Source organism: Dipodomys merriami, unplaced genomic scaffold (assembly GCF_024711535.1).
Source record: "Dipodomys merriami isolate MVZ:Mamm:240054 unplaced genomic scaffold, mDipMer1.0.p SCAF_45, whole genome shotgun sequence".
NCBI lineage: Eukaryota > Metazoa > Chordata > Mammalia > Rodentia > Heteromyidae > Dipodomys > Dipodomys merriami.
Window position 1 is genome coordinate 8308930 of NW_027206013.1, and position 21707 is coordinate 8330636.

The 21707-nt window shown below is 38.8% G+C and overlaps 1 protein-coding gene across 3 annotated transcripts in view; it reads left to right on the forward strand.

The window, feature by feature from the left end:
- Ttc28 (tetratricopeptide repeat domain 28) overlaps window positions 1-21707 on the forward strand; it is a 483958-nt gene that overhangs the window by 200333 nt on the left and 261918 nt on the right. The window lies entirely within an intron of this gene.

The following is a 21707-nucleotide window of genomic DNA, read 5'->3' on the forward strand; positions in this document are numbered from 1 at the left end:
CCCTTACCATCCCTGCCCTCACACCTCCCTCCCCCACTAAAGTTGTAAAGTTAGTTTTTCGACATAACATCTTGTACATCTCATTGTTGCAATGGGTCCACCTGTATCCCTATTTAAACAATTTGTTTTTTCCCTTCCCCTCCGCAAATTATACCAACATCAAATACAGTGAAAACAGGAGTTATACTGTGGGGGAGGAACATACAAAGCAACAAAGAAATCATCTTATAAATATGTTAGAAACAATAGGAAAAAAGAAAAACCATTTGAGTCCTTATCTTGGGGTTCATTTTGCCTAACATCAACTTATCTGACCATTTCTGCTTGTCTCAGATATTTACTAGTTATTGCAAATAAGGGAAACCATGAGACTTATGTTTCTTTAGGCCTGGCTTTCTTCACTTAACATAATTTTTTCCAAGTCCTTCCATTTCCTAACAAATGGGGCAATGTCATTTAAAATATACTTGGAACTCAAAAAATTAAATTCCCCAACAACAAATCCTCAAAGAAACAACTGCCCAATAAATAAGTGGGCTAAAGACTTACAGAGAAACTTCTATGAAGAGGAAAGAGGAATGGCCAATAGACACATGAAGAAATGCTCAACCTCCTTAGCCATAAAAGAAATGCAAATCAAAACAACACTGAGATACCACCTCACCCCAGTTAGAATGGCTATAATCAAGAACTCGAATAACAACAGATGCTGGAGGGGATGTGGACAGAAGGGAACCCTACTGCATTGTTGGTGGGAGTGTAAACTTGTTCAGCCACTTTGGAAAGTAGTATGGAAGTTCCTCAAAAGACTCCACATAGAGCTCCTCTATTACCCAGCAATCCCACTTTTGGGCATTTACCGGAATGATCACAAACAAGACCATACTAAAGCTACCAGCACAGCTATGTTTATTGCAGCATTATTTACCATAGCTAAGATATGGAACCAACTCAGATGCCCCTCAGTAGATGAATGGATCAAGAAAATGTGGTATATATACACAATGGAATTCTATACCTCTATCAGAAAGAATGACATTGTCCCATGAGACTCTTATCTCCAATTAACCACCAGAAAACCAGAAGTGGCACTGTGGCTCAAGTGGTAAAGCTCTTGCCTTGAGCTGAAAAGCTGAGGGACAGCACCCAGGCCTGGAGTTTAAGCCCATGACCAGGAAAAACAATGAAATTGAGCCTGTTATAAACAAACAGATGAGCAAATAAAGTCTATTGAGCCAGGTATGGTAGTATACACATATAATTCCAGTACTTGGGAGACTGAATGAGGAGGATCACAGTTTGAGGCCAGCCTGAGCTAAACAGCAACATCTTGTTTCAACAAAACAACAAAAAAGAATGGTAGTAGTAAGTATATACATGTATGGAAAGGTCATAATGAAACACTGTTTTGCACAATTAATATTTGCTCATAAAGTCTTAACTTTTACACATGGATATTATATCCCCACTTAACAATGAGCACATTTCCTGTCTTCTTTCTACCTCCATTTGACAAAGATTATGTGCAACAAGGGTGGGGGTTGACCTACCATAGACAACAGGTGATGAGGGGCTTATATAGCAGGAATAATGGGAATGCATTGCTTATGGATACAGACTTGGGAGGCTCATGACATTCAGATGACAGCAGGAATACTGAAGTCCTTGGTTAACTGGGAGAATATCTTCATTGGGTGACCAAATATTTAATGTGCACCCATCATCTATCTACCCAATACTGGTTTAAGCAATGAGGCTTCTGCATTAAATAAAATCAGGTCTCTGCTTCATGGTGGTCATGTCCTAGTATAAGAGACAGACAATAAGTACATTGTCTGGGAAATGATGTTAAGTGCTTAGAACAAACACAATTATGATGAAGGGATAGGATGCAATTTTATCTTGGGTAGACTAGAAGGTTTTGGTGGAGGAGAGTTGTGAACAGAAACAAGAGAGGGAGGGGAGGAGGGAGAGAGATAAGGGTGAAAGGAAGGAAGGGAAAAAGGAAGGGAGGGAGGGACAAAGGGAAGAAGGGTTGAAGGGAAAGGCCATGTAGCTGCTGGGGAAGAATAGCCAAGCAGAGGGACACTCAAGGGTAAAAGCCTACATTAGGGACAATCTAAATGAACTGCTGACAGGCATAGTGGTATAAAATAAGGTCAATGAGGTCAAACAGGTAGCTGTGGGGAGGACAGATCATGTAGGAGTAGAAGGCCATAAATAAGAATATTGTTTTACTTTAATGAGAGGACATCAGGTTTTGAGTAAAATAGTGACACAATGGGACTAGTGCTTAGAAGGTTCCTCCTGGCTGCTGTGTGGGAATAGGCTGTATTAGACAAAGGCCAGACCATGAGGCTATTTGAGAGATCCTTGTCATCTAGGAAGAAAAAAATGCTGAATCCTAAGAAGTGGTTGGTTTTTCTTTTCTTTCTTCTTCTTATTTTGTCTTTTCTTGATACTGGAGATTGAACTGGGCAAATGCTTTGCCACTTAGCTACATCCCAGTTCTCTTTTTTTCTTTCGCCTTGCCTTGCCATCTCCCTCCCTCCTTCTTCCTTTCCTTCTTTCTTCCTCCTCTCCTCTCTTCCTTTCCTTTCCTTTCCGTTCCCTTCCTTGTCCTTTCCCTTCCCTTCCCTTCCCTTTCCTTTCCCTTCCTTTCCCTTCCCTTCCTTCCTTCCTTGCTTGCTTGCTTGCTTCCTTCCTTCCTTCCTTCCTTCCTTGCTTGCTTGCTTGCTTGCTTGCTTGCTTCCTTCCTTCCTTCCTTCCTTCTTTCCTTCCTTGCTTCCTTCCTTGCTTGCTTGCTTGCTTTGCTTTCTGAATTGTGTGATGAATGGGATGTAAAATATGAGAGATATGGTGGAGCCAGCTGGTAGACTGGAGTTATCATTTATTGAGAGGGACAGAGTGTGGAGAAAGAGGGTTTAGAGAAAGGATTAATGATTGGATTAATGGTGTAGTTTTTTGATGCCTATTACATATTGGAGTGGGATTTGAATATATATTTGGAATTCAGTGCAGTTGTAAATTTTTGAGTTGTAAATGATAACTGTGCCATTTGCCTTGAAATCACACAGTATAAGTGGAAGAGAGGGAATATAGGAAGTTTGAGATAGCACATCACTGCCGCGAGCAAAGGAAAGTGTTTCAGACTTAACAATACCATAGCTAAGAATGTGTATAGATTTTACAAATAGGTGTAATAGATAGAAAAGAGGTCTGAAAACCCAAGTCTTAGGTACTCTAATATTTAGAAAGGTAAGGTGAAGAACTAGGCAGTGAAACCAAGAGATAACAGCTGGTGAATGGGAAATGATGAATAGATGCTTGACTATTATTGCTCTTTCTGTATCCAGCCTCTTGCCTCTGCCATTCCTGTATGGAAAGATGATAGACTTTAGAAAACTGAAGAGGTTGCAGCCTTTGACACAAAAAGAAAAACATGTTTCCAGGGAGAGGAAGGATCAAGTAAGATGAGACAGAAAGTTGATCAATGGTCATTTGTGATCTTGCTTAGAGAAGTTTTGGTCAAGATTTTTCATGAAAAGAAAAGTGGGAGACACAGTAGTAAGAATATGTAGTTTCATGTACTTTGAGATTCTGTTACTAGTTAGGCTTTTGGATGAATTTGTCCATTAATAATTATAAAATCTCTATTATTGCAGAGGTAACAATGTTACCTCTGTATTCCTTGCTGCTTTTTGGTTTCAAGACTGCTTTATTTGATGTTAATATTAAGGCTAGTTGCTCTAAGTCTCTGAAATAGGATTTGGTCTTATGTTGTACTTTTTAGCTCTTATTCCATTAGATAATTAAGACTCCAAGCTGAAGGTATTTACCCTGGATGTAGATGTATTTGCTCTGTTGTTAGGCATTCTTATCTTCTGCTCATTAGATTGTTAACTGGTGTTGTATTACCAATGAACAATTATCAAAGTTTAAATCAACAGACAGTCCTCCCAAAAAATCTAATCTATTGTGTTATCTATACTTTGAAGATGGCAAGAGGGGAATATCATATTCTCTGTGCCTCATTTATATTAGAGACAGCCTCGAGATTCAGTGGGACTGCTTCACTGATGATGTGGGAAACATCAGTCTAAATAATGATAATAATAATAACAACAACAACAACAATATGCCTGGCATAGTTGTCATAATTGCAACTCTGGTACTGTGGATTACTATATTCATATTTGTATCTTGAGGGAAGGTGCAGAGAATTTACCTTGAAAGTTGATTGGTTTGGATGATGGTTCATTTTCTTTCTTTTGATGGTTTGGATCATACCAATAGTCACGTTCTCTCAGGACTCCTGTGCCCTTCTCCTTAGGAGGCTCATGTCGTTTGTTACAATGGACTAATTAAGCTCTGCCGTGGGGTCTGGGCTGGTTCTGCAATGCTGATCTTTTAGCTGTAAGTCAGAATGTTGGCTGCCTACTGGTATCCAGTTTGCACTTTAGCCAAAGCTTAAAGAATGGGCACATTCTCTCTCTGTGCCTCCTGCCAGGATACCTCTAGAATGCCTTAAAAATAGATGGAAGGGATACTTTGATTACTTTTTTTAAAAATCTAATCTATTGGTGTGTCAGAGAAATATATGTTTGCAAATATAAATAGAACGTAATTTTTTATCAGAAAAAATAGCCTTTAAATCTTGCAGTTTTCTTTGGCAGAGAACTAGTATTAACATCTGGTTACCAAACTGTGGTACCCTTAAGAGAATTGGAGTTGGTCCAGTTTCTAATAAAATATTGGATTAACTGACTTCACTTGAGTTTTTATTATTTTTAAGTACATTTTTAAGCCTCTGTTCTCCCTGTAATTTGCAGTTTGCATTTCCTTGTAAGCAGTGATTTTAGTTTACATGATGAATCACTCTCTGTACCAACATTTGTAGGATACCACAAAAAATATCATCAGAGTGAAAAATGCCAGGTTACTGAAATGCTGCAGACAGGGAGGCTCCATCTCCTAATAAGGCAGCTCCCTCCTGCAGTCCTTCTGGGGGCAGGGAGGAGCTGCTCTCATTGGACACTGGTCTTGTACCAGGAACTTTACGTGAGTTCCTTCAGGTTTGCCAAAAGCCTCCTAAGGCAACTCATTAATTTCTCATAACAATCTGCTGAATCTAGAAGGGCAGATGTTTTAATTTATATTGGAATAGCTGGGAATCTCAGATAGCGAGGGATGTGTGGATTGCCACTCTGCTGATCGGTGGTGGAGCCTGGGACCAGACCTCAAAGTCTACATTTCTAGTTTGTTCTTTCCACTGCATTTCCTTACGCGTACTTAAAAAAAAAAGATCGTATCACTGTAAAAAACTTTTATGGCTTGTTTTTCTAGTTTAGTCCTTTTTTTGAACAACTTTATGTCTTGTGCATGTGTGAGCTAGATATTAAGTTTGTTTTTATCTTGTAGGAGTTTGTAGTAGGTTGGATAAGGTAGGTATGAAGCAAAGGCTAGAAGTGACAACCTACAGGTGTTAACTTCTTAGATCCCAGCAAAGTTGTAATTTAGGTAATCCTTCCTTGTGACAGACTGGAAGAGCCAAGACTAGAGCACACATCTGTAAAAGTGGGGATAGAAGATTATAAGTGAGGATTAAAAGATTATAAGGCAGACAATATGTCAAGTATTTTGACAGGACCTGGCCCAGAGTAGCTGATCAATAAATATTAGTTTCACTTTCATGCTTTTCTGTTTCAGAGTAAGTGGGTTAAGAAGGTTGAGAGTTATCTTTGATCTCATGGACAGGAACTGTAGAGAGGAGTGAGAAAAAGTAAATAAATCACACTTTTCTTTTATGGAAATCTAACCAGAAAATTATTACTCTTTTGCAGAAAGGCTCATTTGTGACTAGATCTTACACTTAGCATGTAGAATTGTGCAAGCCAATACTTTATTGCCATGTTTCTTATTCTTAATTTCTCCCACATTCTTTAGTATCTGAATTCCTATAATCATGGGGTTAGTTTGGGGATTTGTTTTACTGTCATATGTGTTTAGAAGGTATTTAATTTTTTTTTGTGTGAGTATAGACCCATAAGTTTACACTGTTCCAAAAGATTTTTGGTTTTTGTTTTTTGTCAGCTGTGGGGCTTGAACTCTGGGTCTGGGTGCTGTCCCCAGGCTCTTCAGCTCAAGGCTCTAGTGCTTGAGCCATAGCACCACTTCTGGCTTTTTCTGTTTATGTGGTGCTGAGAATCAAACCCAGGGCCTCATGCATGAAGGACAAGCACTCTACCACTAAGCCACCTTCCCTGCCCTGTTCCAATAGTATTAACTGACCTTATTATCCTGCATATTCTGTTGCATTTAGACAAATAGACAAAAAATTTGTTTCTCTTTTATGAGTTCTACCTAGAATCCACCACATCTACAGCACACCAAGTGTGCTTACTTTGGTGTTTGCTCATCTGAATTAGCAGTAGAGCTTTGACTTTTGTCAGAAGTGGAATCTTTACCATACATTCTTTTTTATTTTGAAATAATGTGAGGCTTATAGAAAAGTTTCAGAGTTAGAACAGCATTCCTGTATACCCTTCACCTCACTTCCTTGAATGTTAACATCTGTGTATAAGTATAGTATAATTAGCATGGAAACAATACTATTAACTAAATCGCAGCTCATTTAGTTTTCACATTCTCCCACCAATGTCCTTGTTTGATTCTAGGATACAATTCGGTATTTCACATTACATTTCATCATGATGTCTTTTCCCCTCAAGTGACTTTCCTTGCCTTCCTTTTTCAGTCTTCATTTAGCATTTCTCTTGGTGAAAGTCAGTTGTTGCTGAGTTCTTTCAGCTTAAAAAAAATATTTTGAATGGTGGTAAAATATGCATAACATAATTTACTCTTTTTTGTTGAGTGACTTATTGATTCCTTCTTTATCTGTACATCTGTTTAGTTTGTTTATATCCTCTCGATTTTGATAGTTCATATAGAAATTTAGCCTTAGCTTAAACTTTGTAGTAGATCTGTGTGGTACCTCCCCTGCCCTGGCTCACTCCCTGACTTGAGAATCCACAGAGTAGCTGGGTTTCAAACAAGAAGTCCCTCTCAAATGGCACCTGGATCTAGCAATCTGAGAAGTAATAAAAGTAGAGTCACTGTCAGATCAAATCCCCACACCGAATTCAAGGCTTGTGAGAGCTGCAGTTTCTTTTGTGCTAGGACTGCCAGCCTGCTGTCACCAGGGCTTCTTGCACCTTCTGGTCACCTTGTGACTATAGCTCTGGCTTCCACTCCCTTCCATTGTTTTCTTAGTTAATATGTAGGTATTCTTGTATTAGGAAATACTTTTGAACTTGGTTGTTACTAAGTTGCTTGGAAATGGTCTGATCTTATGTCCTGTCTGTTGTACAGTATTCTGCCCTTGAACTTTAGCCCCTTCAGCCTCTCTGAGCACCCAACTCTGTCTTCTCAACCATCTGGACCTCTAAGCTCTTTTCTGGGTTACCCTTCCAGAGTTGCAGTCTCAAAACTCTCTAGGAGGTGAGCTTGGGTGGTCATATAGATTCCCGCTTGCTTTCTTCTTTCTCAGGGACATCAGTCCTTTGTTGCTTCTTGTCTAGTGTCTCAAAACTGTCACGTTTTCATTAAGGTTTTGGTTATTTAAGACAATTGGTAGGTGAAATTTTGTTCCTGTCATTCCATCCTGGCCAAAGCAGAATTTGAGCCATTTATTTGATCTCCTTATAAGTTACTCATCAATAGAATGAATACAACACTGCGATTTTGAGGACTGAATAAGATAATATCTCAGGACAGTTATCTTAGCACTTAGAACAGTTGCCAGCACATGCTAAATACTTAGTATGTTGGTTGCTGTTACTATTAACCCATAAAAAAGGAGGATACCATACATGGCTCATAGCAGTCTGGGACACCAGGATCAGTGGACAATCTGTTTTATTTTGATTTTCCTTCTCTGATTTGTAGTATAAAAAGCAAGTACTGTTAGTGGGACTATTTTTTCATCCTTTCCTTCCATGTCTATTATTTTTTTTACAAGGACTAATAATCATTTTCAATATTTGAAATAATATAGAAGTAGTATTTTCTTTGAGTTCATCTTTGATGTTGGGTCAGAAGAAGAGCTCAGCAGTTGGGATCTCATGCTGCAGTCAAACCTGGAGGCAGGTCCTTGTTTTCCCTGTCAGTTTGCAGCAGCATGCTCATTCCACCTGCCCAGTCCTCACTTCTGCAACAAGGCAATGCCTCAGTCCAAAGGGATAGTGGGAGAATTAGGTCAAGTAGGTATACATAAACTCTTTCACACAGAACATGTCACATACCTGGAGCTTAATAAATGCTAACTGTTGTAAAGTTCATCTTAGAGATCTAAAACTGAAATCACTGTAGCTAATGCCAACTTCCTAGGCCATGCTTTCCCTTTTGTGGCCTTTTCAACATACAACTTGCTTAATATCAGTTTACAGAATGTATCCACATATGTTTTTATCTGTGTGTGTGTGTGTGTGTGTGTGTGTATGTATGTTTGTATGTGTGTGTGTGTCAGAGCCTGTGCTTGTTAGATAGGCGCTCTATCTTTTAGTTTATTTTTATTTTTTTCCAGAGAAGGTGTCTTGTGTCTCCTTAACTTTGCTGAGCTAGTCTCAAACCATGATCCTTTTGACTTTGCTTCTGGAGTAGCTGGGATTACAGGCATGTGCCACCACACCTGAGCCTTTAAATACATTTGTGTCTTACTCATTATCTGAATCATTGTTTTTAATTTCTAGGGAAGAAATAGAAACTCAGAGATGATAAGGAATGATCTGTCCAAGCAGCTAGTAAATGGCAGGGCTATAACTAGACTAGGTACTAGAGAATTCTTGTTTTAGGGTGGTACCAGTAATTCTAGGTTTCTGTGGTATGTATATTATATTAGTTTTTGTCCCTGACCTGGAGTGTGAACTCAAGGCCTGGGAACTGCCCCTGACCTGTTTTGCTCTAGGCTAGCACCCTACCACTTGAGCCATAGCCCCAATTTTGGCTTTTTGGTGGCAATTGTAGATCAGAGTCTCATAGACTTCCCTGCCCAGGTTGGGTTGGTTTTGAACCACTATCCTCAGAATGAGCCATTGGTGCCCAGCTTATATTATTTATATAATACCTATTTTGCTATTTAAATCCCCAACTTGCAGATTACTTATTATTTTATTATTAAGTAAGTAATACACATTTAGTTAAGGAATTGCTTAATAATAATTCTGTCTTTACTATGTTCCTGAGAGATTTTCATTTAGAAACCGAGTATCTTCTTTGTAGAAAAATGTACTACCTTTTCTTTTTAGACCAAAGCTTTTCTAGAATCATATGAAATGGAGCTGCTATTTGCCAATTTCATGGAAGTTGTAGTAATTCCTTTAGAAGATTCCATTTATAGATCAAATGTCTATGACTAAATATAATTACTTACAGCTAAATCTGATCAAAGCAGTAAGCTCAAAATAGCTTACATGGAATTTAAAAACAAAGAAAGGAGTTGAATGTTCACGTGATGGATGTCCTCAGTAGTTTCTTTTGAAAAGTAGCCCCTTTGAAAAAAGGATGCTTTCCCCATGTTTGCTTTTCAGAGAAAACTGAACCAAAACAAAAGCACCTTCAATTTCTATTTCATGGCTTTGCCTACACGATAGTGTCTTTGCAGGGAGATGTTCTCTTTGGGGTATTGAACTATGGTTAATTATCATGGTTAATATGTGGCCATTGATTGATTATATTTTTTCTTGATTTTCTTTTTTTCTTTTTAATTTTTTTAACTTTTAAATAAGGGTGATATACAGAGATGTTACAATTATATAAGTCAGGTAAAGAGTACATTTCTTTTTGGACAATGTCACCCCTTCCCTTGCTCTCTCCCAGTTTTTCCCTTTCATCTCCACCCACAGGTTATATAGTTAATTTTCTTTTTTTTTTAATTTTTATTGTGAAAATACTGTATAGAGGGGTTACAATTAGATGGGCAAGATAATGAGTACATTTCTTATCAAGCATTGTAGCCTCCTCCTTTGTTTCCCCTTCCCAGCCTCCCCCCGCCCCCCCAGTCCCCCCATATAGTTAATTTTCAACATAATGTCCAGTGAGTACCTTTGCTGCATTGGTTCACCCTTTGTGCCTTCCATTTCTGTGCCTCCCCTTATATTCCCAAAGACATATAAATGACCAAATGGAACAAAAAGAAAATAAAAACAGCAAAAAGGAAAAAAAGCTCTTTTTTTCATTTCTTGGAGTTCATTTGGATAAATATTATTTTGTATGACAAAAGTTGTATTCCTTCCTGGAGTCTATGTTGATGAATTTTTATTTTATTTTATAGTAAAGATGCTGTACAGAGGGGTTACAGTTACTGTGTTGATGAATTTTGATTGAGATTTATTGCTTGTGGACTTGGACAGAGGGTTGCTGTCCATATTGTTTTGGTCAAATCACCATGTAAACTCAATACAGTTCTTTGGTAGTATTATTTATTCCCTTAGCTATGATTATGTGCTTCATAATTACCTGTTAAACAAGCTTATTTGCAAAACCCATTTCTTTAGAGATGAATGTTTCTTCAATGGCACTTGCTGTCATAATTAAGATACTTAATACAGATATGATGTTTTTGGAGATGAGATTGTAATGTGCAGACTCTGATCTCATCTTTTTTCTCCACCTTCTGCCAGTAGCTACATAATGAACACCCAGGATGTTAAGTGCTACTCTACAAGGATCTAGAGTCTCCTTGATGTGTTCATTCCTTATAAACCAAACTTTTGTGTATCATATGAAGGGCTTCATAAAGTACCTGGAGAAGTAAAAACAAATCAGGTAGCCCACATGCTCCATTTCCTTTTCACTAGTAAAGTAGGAATAAAATTTAGCATGTATTTTGATTTCTTCTGCATCTCAAGTAGCTGGCACAGTACCTAGAGGTAATAGATCAATTTTTGTTGCTGGAATAAGTGAAAGGAGTCAGTACATGGTGTGAAATTCATTCTAGAATGTAAAGTGAGCTTTAGGGACAAACAGTGTTTCTTACCCATTGTCTTGCTCTTCCTGCTTTTCTACTATGTGTGGCATTCTTTCCCCCTGGACCTTTGCTAAGTTCAAGATTGTTGCCTTCATAAAAGATGGAGGCATCCCTAAGGTTGGAAATGACTTGTCCAAGTTCATTTGGTCATTCAGTATGAGACTTATAGCCTAATTTTCCTAACTGTGTTTGTGCCTTGACAACACAGATCTTGTATTTTTTTCCCCCACTTTAGATATTTGTTACCTGGGTTGCGTTGTCAAGATTGAGGGGCTGTTGAGATTGGTTGACCATCAGCATTTGAGAGGCTCTGTAGTTATTGTAACCTGTATATATGACAGAGGGTGTACACTTGGATAAAGTAGACATCAGTATCTCATACTTCTTTCCTTCCAGTTTATAAAAAAATAACATGACAACTGTAAACAATAGAGACATGGGAAAGTAAAGTGGTAGCTGGTGGAGGGTTCAGGGAACTTGATTGAGACATTGCCTTGTGGCTGTGGGAAATGCTGGAGTTTCCAAGTAGCAGCAATTTTACATTGAACCTCCTCTAATTGCATGCCTGTTTAATTAAACATCCTGTAGTGAGGCTGTTGTACATTTACTATGTTTGAAATGCAGAGATTTAAAATACATATGTCCATGGGATAGGTCTACATCTTAAATTAAAAAAAAGGAAATTATAAGTTCTTAGTACTAACTGCTCAGAAATTTTCCAATAAAGGATGATCAATAGGATGATCTTTTGTCAGTCAGTCTTGATTTTCTTGTTTTCTGAACTCTGGAAAGAAAATCTCTATAGAAACAAATGGTTCTATTATTAACTCTACTTGTGAACCCAAAAGAAGGGTGATTAGGCTGGATGTGTGCAGACGTATGGGCTTTCTAGCCCGAGATAAAGTTAGTGTATCCTGGGGTTTCTAAGTATTGGATCTTGTGGCACTGCACATAGCAGTATCTCTTCCACTGCTTTCATGAGAGCTGTAGTGTCACACCTGAATCCTATAGTAATAGTCTGAAAAGGTAAATTCATAGAGCCAAACCTGAACCTCCACCTTCTAACAAACTGTCATTCAGTGCTGTTACCACTGGGCTGGACAGGATTGGGCAAGACTCTCTGCTGTTGCTTAGCTACTTATTCCCCTCACTCTCTTAGTTTGGTCTCTCTGGTTCTTGACGCATAGATGCCGCTGTCTCTGTATCTCTGCTTCTATCACTCCTGTTTCTTTCTTTCCTTCTCTGTATGTCTGCCTTTCTCATTCTTTTCTATTTCTCTCTACTTCCAGCATCTCTGTCTTTTGAGGCTTCCCTTCCATCTTGTCTTCAATCTTGTTTTTGTTGCTATAACACAGAGTACCCAGGACAGGTTATTTCAAAGAAAAGATGTTTATTTTGGGTGATAGTGATCAACTTCTGATGAGGGCCTTATTATTGCTCTGTACATGGTGGGAGTGGGAGGCAAGTGGGTACTTGAAAGAGAGGAATCAAGAGAAAGCCTGCTTTTGCAGCAGTTAACCCAAGTCTATAGAGAAAAGCATTAATCCATTTGGGAGGGCTTTGCTTCTATGACCCAAATACTATATATGCTCATCACCTCCCAGCACCATTACAGCAGCAGTTACATTTCAGCTTGAGGGAGAGACAAAGCACATCCAAAGCATCTCCTTTCTTCCCTTTTTCTCTTCTGTGTCATACACACACACACACACACACACACACACACACACACACACACACACTCTTTATCAGAAAATCAGATGATTTAGGTAAGTCGTTACTTTGAATATTTGCTCATTTGTAGCCAGGGACAGTGCAAGCTTCAAGGAAGAAGATTGACGACAACGTATTTCTGTCTAAGTCAGTGTCTCTTTCAGTGTCTAAGTCAGTCCCTTCCTTCTCCCTGTGCTCAGATATGAGGAACAATGCCAGGCAGGCGGGGAATTGCCTGAATGTTTACATTTTTAAAAATTATCTTCAAGTACACATACAAAGGAGTTGTCATTCAACAAAACAGTTTATGAATACAATGCATCTTGATCAATAAAATTACTTTCATCATTCTCTCACACCCCTCCCAACCTTACCCCTCTCAGTTGTCTGGACACTGCCATCTTTCTGGAGGCAATCAGGTTCCTTTAAATGTACTAGAAAGGCACATGTGTGATCCCACAGGCTGGCTTGGTTATTACTAGGCATGACAATGCTAGTTCAGAATCCTTAGGCTTCAGTTCCTCCACCAGATTTAATCCTTTCCTTGGAAGAAGCTATACTTCTGTATTCCTTCAAGACTTAGTCTTGATAAGATTCTTTGAACTGCTTATTTGATCCTTCACCTATGAAACAAGAATTTTAGCTAGCTGGTTTCCAAGACTCTTGTTAACTGAGTTCTTACCATTAGCTATGGAATGTTTCAGATATCAGCTGTTTGGTTCAAATTCTTGGTTGCAGCATTTCCTCACAAAAATATAAATTTCTTTTTCTGTGACATAGGGCTAGATCTGATAGGTTCTGAGTTTAATTTGAAGATTCATTGATATATTACAGTCATCTCTTAATTATTCAAACTAATGGATATGAAGAATAGTCTTTAGAACACACTACTCATTTTTCTCCCTCATCATTATTTGGTTGGTATTTGATGTAGTTTGCATTTTGGAGCCTTCACTACCTGAGTGAGGATTCAACAACACATTTTCTGAGGTTGAAACTGCCCAGATGAGAGCCTTTGGCTTCTTGGTACATTGGATACTTTGAATACTACTTTACTCTTTGTTGTTGTTGTTGGTGGTGGTGGTGGTGGTGGTCGTGGGGCTTGAACTCTGGGCCTGGGTGCTGTCCCTCAGCTCTATCAGCTCAAGGCAAGTGCTCTACTACTTGAGCCACAGCACCACTTCCATTACTTTACTCTTAGGATCTCTAAATGGACATACTGTTAATTCGAGTGCAAGACATCACGGTCTTGGAAACATATGTGGTGCTTACTCTTGGTATTGCCTTCCATTAGCTGAGCTCAGCCAGGAGGCAGGAGAGTCTAGCTGTCCACTGAGGCTGGCCTCCTGGGCCAAGACAGAACTGACAAAGCAGGGTATGCATTTAGAGATGTGGGGCGGGGGTGGGGGCGGGGGGTGATGGTGGTGGTAAAAGCAGTAGGACCAATGCAAAAAGGATATCTTTTGATTTTCAGTGAGAATTCAGCCCTAATGTAAAAGGAAGCCTGTCTATGATTTCTTCTCATGTCCATGATGTGTTCATGGATATCCCTTAAGCTTTTTACAGGCAATAATTTTCTCTGTGCCTTGTGAATTCCTTAAGGAGAGAGAATTTTATATAATTGCTAAAAGCCAAATCCAGCTTGTTCTCTAGGTTTTGTTTACTTCTGTAAATCTTTATTACATTCTAGAAAAGGAGATGAGCTAGCTGGCAGTGTTGACATTTCTTTCAAGGCTGATGAAAGATATTTTAAATTAAGCATGAATCTTTGAAGAACCTGCTGCTTCATTTTTAAAACATGACCATTTCTCTGAAGTACATGGACTGTATAAAGAGGGGAATCTATTTTAGCCCCCAATCTTTTCTTTTGAATGGTCTAGTACTAATCTAATTATAGTACTTGTTACAAGGGATCACACAGGATAATCTTTTTCAAAGAGTTCTGTACAAATGACAAAACTTGGCTTTTTCCATCACCAGCTACCCAGCTAATGGCTTTCAAAGTCAGCTTTATTGGGGACCCATCAGAGCACATACCGAGCCATTCCCTAAGTGAGAGAGTTCTATGTTAAAAATAAGTACACCCTTCCCCAACTTGTAGTATATTTCTGAACTCTGTGAATGCAGTTCTATAGCCAGAGTGGTTTCTCTTGAACTGTCTGCTCAGGGACATTTATCTGGAAAAGAGAACTTGAAGGGAAAAAATGGGGCCAAATATCTTACCAGTATACCAGATCATAGTACTGTCAATAAACACTAGAGCTATATTAGCTTTCCAATTCTGACTTTTACAAAAAGGTGGGTGTTTTTTCTCTTTTGGCAAGAATAGTTTAGGATAGACAAGAAACAATGGGTACTCTATGAAGTAGTTCTTTGAAGCCAGGCGCTGGTGGCTCATGCCTGTAATCCTAGCTACTCAGGAGGCTGAGATCTTAGGATCACGGTTCAAAGCCAACCCAGGCAGGAAAGTCCCTGTGAGACTCTTATCCCAATTAATCACCAGAAAACCAGAAGTGGTGCTGTGGCTCAAGTGGTAGAGCGCTCACCTTGAGGTGAAGAGCTGAGGGACAGTGCCCAGGATCAGAGTTCAAGCCCCATGACTGACCAGAGAGTGATGGGGTAGGGGGAATGGGGGGGGGAGTAGTTCTTTGAAAAGTCAAAGGACCTTTTTTACCTCTTGATTCAGACCTAAAGTGCATCAGCTTGTTACTGAACTATTAGACTAAGGCCTAATCTAGGGGTTCCAACAAATTAGATGTAACCCCAAAAACCAAATGAAGAAGCAATAGTGAAAAGCAGGAAAGGAGCTTTAATAAGAACTGTCAGGAAGACAGAAGACCCTCTTCCTTTATCCCTGTCTTCAGGGCCCTGACATGAGCTCCCAAGTTACACAGGGAAGAGACAAAAGTGGACTTGAAAAAAGCATGCACAGGGCTGGGAAGATGGCTCAGTGGTAGTAGTGCTTGCCTTGCATGCCTGAGGCCCTGGGTTCGATTCCTCAGCACCACATAAGAAAAAAGCCGGAGGTGGCGCTGTGGCTCAAGTGGTAGAGCGCTAGCCTTGAGCTGAAGAGCTGAGGGACAGCGCCCAGGCCCAGAGTTCAGGCCCCACTACCGGACCCAAAAAAAAAAAAAAAAAAAAAAGAAAAGAAAAGAAAAAAGCATGCACAGTTAATCATTCTGTGTACCTAAGAATACTGTGACTGGGTTGGTCAATGTCTTAGGTTGGGAGGGGTGTTTGTTGTTAAAAAAAAAAAAAAGTTGTAGCTCCTAGTGGTTATGTTGATGGTTGTTACAAGATGTGTATCTATCAGACTTGTTCCTAGAATCCAAGGTGATAGAAGGAGCAAAATGAAGGCAGAAATGCCAAGATTTTAGTTACTCAAGGATCATCTTCAGCCTAAGTAAAGAGACAGTGTGTGTGTGTGTGTGTGTGTGTGTGTGTGTGTGTGTGTGTGTGTGTGTGTGTGTGTGTGTGTGTGTGTGTGTGTGTGTGTGTGTGTGTGTGTTACAACAGCCACCTCTAAGTCCTTCTTTTAGGTCACCTTTGGAATTCAAGAAAGTAATTTCTAAGGCTTGTATCCTGGCTAGGGCCTTGCCTCATTGTAGGCTATTGGAGCTTCTCTTCTTATATTATTAACAGTTATCTTTTTTTTTTTTTTTTTTTGGTCGGTTGTGGGGCTTGAACTCTGGGTGCTGTCCCTCAGCTCTTCAGCTCAAGGTGAGCGCTCTACCACTTGAGCTACAGCACCACTTCTGGTTTTCTGGTGGTTTATTGGAGATAAGAGTCTCATGGTCTTTCCTGCCCGGGCTGGCTTTGAACCTTGATCCTCAGATCTCAGCCTCCTGAGTAGCTAGGATTACAGGCGTGAGCCACCAGCGCCCGGTTTATAGTTATCTTTTTTTAAACAGCGTGTGTGTGTGTGTGTGTGTGTGTGTGTGTGTGTGTGTGTGTGTGTGTGTGTGTGTGTGTGTGTGTGTGTGTGTGTGTGTTGCAGTGCATACAGATGGAAAATGGAAGTATTGAAGAGTATTTATTTTGTTAATATATTTTTGTAAAACACTGAAGTGGGTGTTGCTAAGCACTTTTAAGTCTCATACTTTCTTAAATGTTTTTCATGTTGTTCTATCAGTTCATGTACACATCTTACTAGACATAGTATTTGCATGTCATGGTGCACATTTTCAAGTGTGATTCACAGTACTACTGTAGCATCCTGTTACCGTCATGGGACAGAAACATTCTTTGCAGTCTTTCATTACTGTAGTGAAAAGATTTCAAAATAATGATTTTGGGGCTAGGAATATAGAACATTTGCCTCACATATGAAAGGCCCTGGGTTTGATCCCTAACATTGGAAAAGTAATTGTTTTAAAAAGAAAGCTACTGTGAATTATTACAATTTTCCAGTCATGGAACATCAAGTTATCAGGATAGCAACCTGCAGCCCAGCTACCATATTGACAGCAGATCTCTACCATACAGATACTGGATTTCTACCATATAGACACCAGATTTCTTTTTGGAGGTATCTATAGAGCATGGTCCCTGCTAAGCTGCACACGTCTTCCTTGTCTACTCTCTTCACTTCATCTTTGGAATTTACCAAAGATACAGAAAATACCTGAAGATGCAGACTGTATTGTACTGTTTTACTTATTCAGGTCTCTTGCAAAGAATGTAAATAGGGTAGAAATTACAATCATTGTTAATACTTTAGTATAACTTTTAGAAAGCTTTATTGAGCTTTTATGTTTGTGTACATATACATATATACATATATACATATATATATATATATATATATATATATAAAACACTGTACACATTTAAAGTTACAATATGATAAATTCTGACCAAGGTCTATGCTGATGAAATCATCATCTCCATTGAGGCAATGACCATCTGCTACCCTCCAAGAGTATTTTGTGTACCTCTTGGTCCTTTCTTGAGATCCCTCTTAATATGTCCTTCCAGACAACTAGTCTCCTTCCTGTCACCACACATTGGCTGTGTTTTCTAGATTTTTATGTAAATGGAATCATGCAGTATGTATTCTTTTTTGTGTCTGGCTTCTGTCCTTCAGCCTATTTATTTTGAGATTTGTTTCCTTATTGTTCACAAAACTCTATGTATAGATAGATAAACCACAATTTATTGATTCATTCCTTGGTTAATGGGCTTTTGGTTTTTTTAGGTTTGAGGGTTCTTACAAATAAGACTGCTGTTAGCAGCAATGTCCAAGTCGTGTAATTTTAGCCATTTTCATAGACATATAGTCATATCTCTTTGTGTTTTTAATTTGCATCTCCCTAATGACTAAAATTTTTCAGCATATTTTCATGTGCTTCTTTGGTATCTATATATCTTTTGGGGAAGTATCTAAATCTTTTACTAATGTTTTGCTGTTTTTTTTCTTATTGTTGAATCTTGAGAGTTCTTTGTACCCTAAACATAATCCTTTGTTAGACATATACTTTGTAAAGCTGTTTTTGTTTTCACACTGTGGCTTGTCTTTTTATTTGTCTGATTGTCTTTTAAGGAACAACAATGTTAGTTTTAAATATTCTGCTTTATTATATTGAAGTACTTATAAAAGGAGTTGCCATTTAACAAAACAGTTTATGTATACAATGCATCTTGATCAATGTCACTCCTTTCAACATTCTAATTGTTAATTTTTATGGTGTCTAATTTATTGATTTATTATTTTATAGATTGTGTTTTGGTGTTATATGTAAGAAATATTTATCAACCCAAAGTCACAAAGATTTCTTTTTTCTCTTCTAGAAGTTTCATAGTTTTAGGTTTTATAGTTGGTCTGTGGTCTTATTTGATTGTGTATTTTGTATGAGGTATGGATCTCTATTCTCTGTCATTCACATTATTATGTTATTTTTATTTTAGGTATGTGGATATCAAATTTTTCCAGCACTCTCTGTTGGAAAGCCTGTCCTTTCTCCATTGTATTTGCTTTTGTACATTTACCAAAATGTAGATTTTCTAATTTGCACATCTACCCTTTTGCTGTGCTGGTTAGTATTGTAATAACAAAGAATAGATAAACGCCAAGATCCTTTAACAAACCAGCCCTCATTTGACTCTCCATATTCCTCTCCTGTCATAACTTGTCTCTTCCCGTTTCAGCAGAGTGGCATTGCTCTGTTTCCAACTGTGCCATTACCTTACATACCTCTGCCTAGGCAGAGAAGCAACTCCTTTGTTGGGCCTATTAACCTCCCACTGCCTAAATTAATTAAACTCTCTATTGAGTCACCAAAGCACTGGAGACTGACCTCTCTATTCACTATTTGTTACTTTTTATTGAGATTATCTTTATACCTAACTTTCCTAGTAGCTATTATCTAAGATAGGACAAGGGATCATGACTAATTCATTTTTGTATCACAGTGGCTAGACATGAATAAGAAAATGTTGAAAGTGGTGACTGAAAGAAGGAGGAAATTATAAATGACTGTCTCAAGAGAAAACTGTTAGCTGGGTGACAGTGGCTCACACCTGTAAACCTAGCTACTTAGGAGGCTGCGTTCTGAGAATTGTGATATGAAGCTAGCTCTGGCAAGAAAGCCCACGAGACTATTTCTAATTAACCATCAAAAGGTAGAACTGGAGATGTGGTTAAGTGGTAGAGCACAGCCTAGTGAAAAAAGCCCATGAGAATGTGAGGCCCTGAGTTCAAGACTTAGCATACACACATACACAAACACCCCCCTTCCCCCCCATTGTTGTTTAGATTGAATTGAGTTTTCCTTTCTGAGCAGAGTACGATATAGCTATAGGCCATCTTAGATGGAAGTGAAGAACTTTGCCTGAGTGTCAACTTCATAGCATAGAAATTTGACATTGTTTCTGTGTGTTTCTGTGTGTGTCTGTGAGTGTTGGTTCTGGAACTTGAACTCAGGGCCTAGGCGCTGTCCCTGAGCTGTTGTGCTTAAGGCTAGTGGGCTAATACTTCACTTGAGCCACAGCTCCACTTCCAGCTTTTTTTCTTTTTTTTTTTTTGGTATGTGTGTGGGGAGTTGGGGGGGCGGGGGAGGGAAGGGAGTAATTAATTGGAGATAAGAGTCTCACAGACTTTCCTGCCCTGGCTTTAACCCATGATCCTCAGATTTCAGCTTCTTGAGTATTTAGGATTGCAGGTATGAGCCCTGAGCTTCCAGCAGTTAGCAAATGTCATGGGAAAGTAGCAGAAGACAGTACTTAACAACAGTATGTTGAGAATGGTATTTTAACCCATCTGTATAGAGAGAGAATGGAAGGAAGTGGTTGAGTTCAGTCACCATGCTTTCCTTTGGGGTCCATTTTTATATCCTATTTAGCATTTAACCATGTGCACATAGATGTTTAAGAAATATTTGGTGGCATGTGCTATGTTTTGTTTATTGTTTTAGGCGACTTCAGGTGAATGATATTCAGTGTTACTGCCCTTTCTAGATAACCACTTTTTAAAAATCCCTAATATTGATGAAAAGAGATTTAATTAAAAATGTGTATAGGATCTAATTTTGGTTCTTTTTGTAATGGAACTGATACAATTCAAATGAGGAAGAGGAGAAGAAATATACAGATATGCATGTGTACATGTGTTAATTTCAACACATAGATTTCATTCACAAGAATGGACTTATCCAAAGAGAATAAGATTGTGCTCTTCAAACATTTGCAGAAATAGCCTCTAAATAGAGGCCTTGAGCCCATTAGCACTAATGAAAAGAGTCACCCAAGGGAAAAAGATGGATGGCTTATGTTTGCATGTGGTAATCTCATATATGTTTTCTGCTATAAATAATTTCCCAAAGCTTGCTTCTGTGTTTTGAGGGTAGTGTACTTTTGTTGTTGTTGTTGTTTTGCTAGCTAAGCTTTTTGGAATGATGCTTCTGTTTTATAACTGTTCATCAGTTCATGGACTTATTTCCTAATTTTGAATATCAGCTAAGTAAGTCACATAAGAGCTGTTCATTTGTGCTGAGTGTATTGAAAGAAAGCTAGTGTTTATGTGCCTTAGATTGAATACTGATTCTTACTGAGAAGGTTAGCTCTGCACCAACCTTTGAGAACATTGGACTTTGTTTAAAAATTAACATGAAGCCAGGTGCTGGTGGCTCATGCCTGTAATCCTAGCTACTCAGAAGGCTGAGATCTGAGGATCTCGGTTCAAAGCCAGCCCGGGCAGGAAAGTCTGTGAAACCCTTGTCTCCAATAAACCACCAGAAAACCAGAAGTAGCGCTATAGCTCAAGTGGTAGAGTGCTCGCCTTGAGCTGAAGAGCTGAGGGACAGTGTCGAGGCCCAGAGTTCAAGACCCATAACCAACACACACACAAAATTAACATGAAAACTAAGTAGAGGAATTAGCTTTCAAAAGCATCTGCTACCCCAAACATATATTCTATTGATATTTTAGAGGATAGTAACTTCATGTAAAAATGCTGTGAGTCTAAATTAGTGTTTAAAGCTAGAATTATTGCAAGCTCTCAAGGAAAGAGATCTCCATGTTTCAGACATAGCTCACAGTCTTCTACCCAGAACCCCAGAAGAGGCTCCTGACTCAGTTAAGTGGGCAGGATGCTGGCACATGCGTTTTGGTGATTGTGCAACTTGAACTCAGGACCTGTGCTAAGTAGATGGTCTTTCATTTCAGGCAGACCCCAGGCTCCTGGTACATGTATTTTTGTCTTCCTTTTCACTTTGATTTTTTTAGAGCTGGTCCTTTTAAATCTATTTTCCTATCTTGGACTTGTGACTGTGACTTTGGGTGAAGAAAGATACTGGTACTTCATAATGATGATGTTGATGATGAGGATGAGGATGAAGGAGAGGATGGTAGCAGGGAAAGAATGGGAGAGAGTAGAGGGTTGAAAGGTTTAGATTAAGATTCTAATATGTTTCAATCAGACCTAACTGTGCTAGCTTCATGTCACCCTGGGCAAGTGACTTCTGGTCCCTAA